This window comes from Ceratotherium simum, chromosome 13, assembly GCF_057802395.1.
Source record: "Ceratotherium simum simum isolate JZ-2026a chromosome 13, ASM5780239v1, whole genome shotgun sequence".
Classification (NCBI taxonomy): domain Eukaryota; kingdom Metazoa; phylum Chordata; class Mammalia; order Perissodactyla; family Rhinocerotidae; genus Ceratotherium; species Ceratotherium simum.
The window spans coordinates 27,164,578-27,171,595 of NC_141912.1; positions in this window are offsets into that span (position 1 = coordinate 27,164,578).

A 7,018-nucleotide genomic window follows, 5' to 3' on the forward strand; every position below is an offset into this window, starting at 1 on the left:
TGGGATTGATATTCTAAAAGGATTGACATTAAATTTGGCTGATGGACGATACCAATTTACTGTCAAAGCTTTGTGTTTTCATATTAATGCTGTAATTGTGGGATATGTACACCATGAAGGAGAAATTCCACCTGCCACGTAAGTGGTCAATCAAAAACAATATCGCATCCCTGGAGGACAGCAAAAAATATCTGAAACCACAAAAGATTATTTGGCTTTAAAAGTTCTTTGCAGAGTAACTACAGCCTGAAATAATCCTATCTGGCCTGTTAAAAAAGGTGGTGGGACATGGAGAATGACTGTAGATTACAAAAAGTTAAACAAGGTGACTCCGGCTATTCAAGCTGCTGTCCCTGATTTGGTTACTTTTATAGAAAAAGTACAATGTTATCCAGGCACTTGGTATACTGTTATAGACTTGGCTAATGCCTTCTTCACCATACCTATACCAAAAAGTGTCCAAAAACAATTTGCTTTCACATGGCTAGGACAACAATATACTTTTACTAGACTTCCTCAGGGATATGTACACAGTCCCACCATCTGTCATCGACAGGTTGCTAAAACCTTGGCAAAGGTACCTGCTCTTGATAATGTCCAAATAGTACATTATATAGATAATACTATGATCCAAGAAAATAAAGAAAAAAGGTACAACAACAGTTAAAAAAGTAATAGCCACACTTGAGGAGGATGGATGAAAATGTAATCCAGCTAAAATTCAGGGCCCAAGTTCAAATGTTAAATTTTTGGAAATACTATGAAATGATAAAAAACAGAAAAATTTTACCCAAAGCTAGACAAAAAATATTGGATTTTGCAACACCTCATAACAAAAAGGAAGCACAAAAATTTATTGGATTATTTGGATTTTGGAGGGCACATATTCCACATTTAAGTCAGCTCCTTGCACCTTTATACAAAGTCACCAGAAAAAAATATAAATTTAAATGGAAAATGAAACAAAGAAAAGCTTTTAAAGCAGCCAAACATGCTATTCAGACTGCTTTAAATCGATAGCCAATTAAACCAGGACCCACTGAATTACAGGTAGATGTCATTAATCGATATGCCAGCTGGAGTTTATGGCAAAAACAAGGTGCCCGGTGTTATCCTCTGGGATTTTGGAGTCGCAAGCTTCCCTGTTCCAGTGAAAGATATAGTCCTTTTGAAAAACAGTTTTTAGCCTGCTATTGGGCTTTAATAGACTCAAAAAGCCTTACTCTGGGACATGAGGTAGTTATGGGACCCCAAATACCCATTATACAATGAATTCATAGCATGCCTGTTACTCATAAAATTGGACATACACAAAAATTTAACATCATCAAATAAAAATGGTATATTCAGGATCAGGCCAAACCTGGCCCAAAGGGGTTGTCTCTGTTACATAAGCAAGTATCTCAATATAGCAATGACCTGACTATTGTCACCTAAGACTGATATAACAAAATCTCCTGTTAAATGGGCTGTTTCAGATGATCAATTGACTAAAAAACAACAAAACCATACCTGGTTTACAGATGGTTCTGCCAAAATGATATTGGGTTCATGGAAATGGAAAGCAGCTGCTTATAACCCATCCACCCACAAACAATTGTCACCACCGGAGATAATATAAGTAGCCAATACGCTAAACTTTATGCAGTGTATCAGGCACTTCAACAAAAACAGGGGCAACAATGTCATATATATACTGATTCATGGACAGTGGCACAGGTTTGGCAACGTGGATGCCACAACGGAAAAAACATGACTAAAAAATTGATGATAAAAAAATATGGGAAAAAAATTACAAAAAGACATGTGGTTATGGTGTCAAAACACAATTGTTACTGTATTTCATGTTGATGCTCACAGTTCTTTAATTTCTACAAAACAAAAGCATAACTCTCATGCTGATCAGCTGGTGCAGATTCGTGCAACTCACAATCCAGGCTTAACACGATGGGTCCACAAAAAGAATGGACACTTGGGAAAACAAGCTTCATACAGGTGGGCACAACAAAGGGGAATCCTTGTCACCCATGATGATATTGCCACTGCAGTACAACAATGTCAATTATGCCAACAGTTAAACAAACGGCGAGTTCCACACGCCTACCAAGGTCATATCCAAAAGGGATTATTTCCCACCCATACCTGGCAAATAGATTTTATTGGATCCTTGCCAAATTCTTATGGATATACTTATGCCTACACTGCTGTTGATATATATTCTGGTTATTTATTAGCTATGCTGGCTAAAGCAGCCACCCAACAGAGTGCCATAAAATTATTAGGTACAATTAAGTTATATTATGAAACACCAAGACAGAGTCAAAGTGGCAACGGTTTCCACTTTACAGGTAAGTTGATTCAAACTTATACAAAGGAAAATCATATAAAATAGATTCATCATATATCTTATTACCCCCAAGCTGCAGGCCTCGTAAAACAAATAAATGGATTGCTTAAACAACAATTGAAAAAACTCAGTCATAGCTCATTAAAGGGGTGACACAACCATCTAAGTACTGCTCTAAATATGTTCAATAACAGGCCAGTAGGTCCTAATGACACTCCTCTATCAAGGTTATTACCAGCAAAGACTACAAAAGTGGCAGTCACTACCCATGAGCTTATGACCTTAACCTATTGACCATTGACTCAATCTGCTAAACCGCCTTTTTGTGCCACGGCCGAAGCGGCTGGATTGGACTTATCCACTGTTCATCCTATTCAATTGCCCCCTAAGAAACGATCTACAGTTCCTACTGGGATAGGGGTACAATTTCCCAAAAACACTTTTGGTTTATTAAAAGGACACTCTGGACTAGCAACATAAAGTACTAATGTACTAGGAGGAGTTATTGATCCACATTACCAAGAAAAAATAAAATTTATATTATATAATGGTAGTGACACAGTGTTAACTATAGAGTCTGAAAGACAGGTGAAACAATTATTGGTACTTCCCCTGCTGACTCCAAGTGTGTCACAAGGACAACCTCTAACTAAATTAACTAAAAAAAAAATACAAGGATTTGCGTCTACAAATAGATAAAAACCTAAAACAAAGGTATGAGTGACACACCCACCCAGTGCAACTCCCCGTGCCGCAAAAGTAGTGGCCCAAGGGCCCACTGCAACATTCATAGTTATGTATCCAAAAAATAAACGATATATCATGTTCCTAAAAATTCTGTTTCTTTGCGTAAATAAATATTCCTGCTATGTTCACTATGCAATGCTACAACTCCATGTCTGCTGCAGACCTCCATACCAGCTAATGTCTCCATAGGACAACCTTTGACCCTACACTGCTGGACCAACTGCTCTCCACCAGTGGGACCTATAACCTGGACTATAAATGGCCAAACAAATTGGTCTCAAAAACATCAAGCAACTTCTCAGTATAAACCTATATCTGATCAGTCACACAAAACTAGTTATAATTTCTCTATTGCCCTGCCTTCTGCTATCCTCCATGATGGGGGCTGGTATTCTTATATTAAATAAAAAAAGGGGAATCCAGATTCCCTGTTTCTTAAAAAAACCTGATTTGTTAGTATCCTTCCTAATGCCACTACTCCTCTTAAAAACACTAATCTATGGCTACATTTAGCTCATACAGTTCTTAATAAAACTGCTTTTTGTCTTAGAAACAGTAATAACCCTTCTGGACTTCTGCAAGCTAATTTGTTAGGCCTAGATATTACCTTATCTAATGTGTCACATATTAAAGTCACTATTCTTCCTTCTTTAGTATCTATGCCTATATCAGGAGTAACTTCTACCACGTGTTATTATATTAATTATACATATATCCCATTGTATTGTAATAAAACTATCCATGTTATTATTCCTACTCCCTCACGACTACCTACTGGATATTTCTGGTTATGTAATAATACTGCATACTCACACATTCCAACTGACACATCTGTTGCATGTGGTATTGGCCCAATAGCCCCTCTTATAGCTGCCTTCCCTAGCAAAAATTCCCAAGTAAGACGAGCACTCACTACAGATTGTAACTGTCATGTTAACCTTCTTCCCATCTCTACTGTGGCAACGCTCGCCACTCTCCTATTACCTAATCCTGGCTTAATTGTAGAGAACCATCGTCAAAGTAAACACCTTTCCTGCTTGTTGACACATGTAATGAATGATACTGTTAGAGCTTTCTTAGCCATATCTCAGGAATTGCAAGAACTGCGTAGAGAGACTCTGATGCAACGAGCTGCTTTAGGCTGTTTGTTTCTTCTTCACCTAACGCCTTGTACTAAAACACCGGGTATATGCTGTTTCAACGTATCAGATCAAACCAATGTTATCTTTGATGCTGTACATGGTTTGCAAAATCAAGTTAATAATATTACATATTCTAAGGGGTTATTTGATTAGTTACCTTGGGGTTTGGGTCCCTTATTATGAGATAATTTTATAATTATTATAGTCGTTAAATTTGGGGTTCTTAAATATACCTTATGTACTTGTATATGGAGTTCATTATCTAGACATATGGTGTCTTATGGTTAATGGAGATGGCCATGGCCAAAAATGTCTTGACATGAGTACAGCCATGTTTGGCTGCTCCATTGACCTACAGCCACCAGCACAAAAAAAATATAAAAGCTGCTTTCTGCGTGGTAAAAACTGGTCCTTATCCCATGGAGATAGTTACAATATGTAAAAATGTCAAGGCCCTTCAGGCGCCACAGCGTGGGGCAGACTGGCGATCTGTGCAGGGCTGGGACGATAACCAGGGTAAACAATACACGTAAGTAACTACCAGGCTGGGACGATAGCCAGGAGACTCAGTGCACGTATGCCACTGATAACCATTTTGTGCCTGGAAACACTAAATGCTTGCTCTAAAAACAACTCTGTAACTGCTTACTATAAAAATTATTGATGCTATAAAAAACTGCTGGAGACTGAGGCCTAATGAGAGTTCCACCTGTGAAAGGGACACCTTGCCTAGGACATGTAATTCCCACCCAGCTGTGTCAATTAAAAAAACTCTCCCAACAGTGGGGCATAAATATTATAAATAATTAATTTGTTGTAAAATCATTAATTTATTGTAAATAATTAATTTGATGTGTTCTCTTTTCGGTCAACCTGGTGTTTCTCTTTCTGGTTAATTTATGTCATTTCCCTTCAGTCGATGTGGATGTTTTTCCTTTCCAGTCAAGCTGATGTTTTTCCCTCTTAATATTTGACCTATTCGGATCTATTTATGGACTATCACCTTTACTATCCTCTATATAATAAAATATACATTCAGTCCATTTGTTTAGAGTAAAAAGTTTCTTTTACATCTCCAATCAAATCCCCCAAACCTCTCAGAACAAATGGCTATTGTCCAAAAGACAAGAGATAACTAGTGTTGGTGAGGATGTGGAGAAAAAGGAACCATTGTGCACTGTTGGTGGGAATGTAAATTTCTACAGCCACTATGGAAAATATTATGGAGGGTCCTCAAAAAACTAAAAGTAGAACTACAGCAACCCCACTTCTGGATATATACCCAAAGGAAATGAACTCATTATCTCAAAAAGATATCTGTAGTCCCATGTTCATAACAGTATTATTCACAATGCCAAGGTATGGAAACAGCCTAAGTGTCCATCAATGAACGAATGCATAAAGAAAATGTGGTATATATAGAATGGAGTGGAATATTATCCAACCTTAAAAAAGAAAGAAATGCTGTCATTTGTGACAACATGAATGTATCTGGAGGATATTATGCTAAGTGAAATAAGCCAGACAGAGAAAGACAAATACTACGTGGTATCCTTTACATGTGGAATCAAAAAAAAATGTCAAACTCGTATAAACAGAGAATAGAAAAGTGATTGCCAGGGACTGGGGGATGGGGGAAATAGAGAGAAGTTGGTGAAAGGGTAAAAACTTTCAGCTATAAGATGAATAAGGTCTGAGGATCTACTGTCTAACACAGTGACTATAGTTTATAACACTGATTGTATAACTGAAATTTGCTAAGAGAGAAAGTAGAACTTAAATGTTCTTACACACACAAAAAAGAGAAATATGTAAAGTGATTGATATGTTAATTAACTCAATGGGGGGAATCCTTTCATAATTTATATGTATATCAAATTATAATATTGTACACTTTAAATATCTTACAATTATATTTGTCAAATATACTTCAATAAGGCTGGGAGGAAAAAGACTGCATTGGAAGATAACTGAAACTGATGTTTTTAGTAACAAACAGTAGATGTAGTTCCCATGTTATAAGAACCATTATAACAAAAGTTTATATGTTGTGGATGTGAACTTTTTGCATAATAAAAGCCATTTCTATTAAAATATAACATAAAAAAAGGATATGGGCCTTGAGGAAAGTCTTTTTTTTTTCTGGTGAGGAAGATTCGCTCTCAGCTAATATCTGTTGCCAATCTTCCCCCTTTTCTTTCACTTGAGGAAAATTAGCCTTGAGCTAACATCTGTGCCAATCTTCCTCTATTTTGTATGTGGGTCGCTGCCACAGCATGGCTTGATGAGTGGTGTAGATCTGTGCCTGAGATCCATACCTGTGAACCTGGGCCCCCTGAAGCAGAGCACGCCAGACTTCACCACCACGCCACAGGGCTGGCCTAGCAAAGTCTTGAATTAAGAATGGGATATGTTTTATGGGAAAATAGGACAAGATAATACCTTTCAGATGAAGCAAAATAAAGGAATAATAAATGCATAAATAGAATTCTGGCCCAAAACTGGAATGGTGTTTTTACTGATTAGTACATTGTGGGTTTGTTCCTAAAAACAAGAAGGTCCACAAAATAAATACAGTTTTGTATATTACAGGTGTGCTTTCTATTTAATTTTGCACACAATTGTTGCCAAAATCATTTTTAGGCAAGGAATTGATGTGATTGTGTCAGTTTTAGGAAAAGTAATTCAAATAACACCGTAGAAGCTGAGAGTCGGTTTGGTTGGAAGATCTCTTAGGAGATGAGTAAATGATTCACATAGGGTAAAAAGATCTTAACTAATA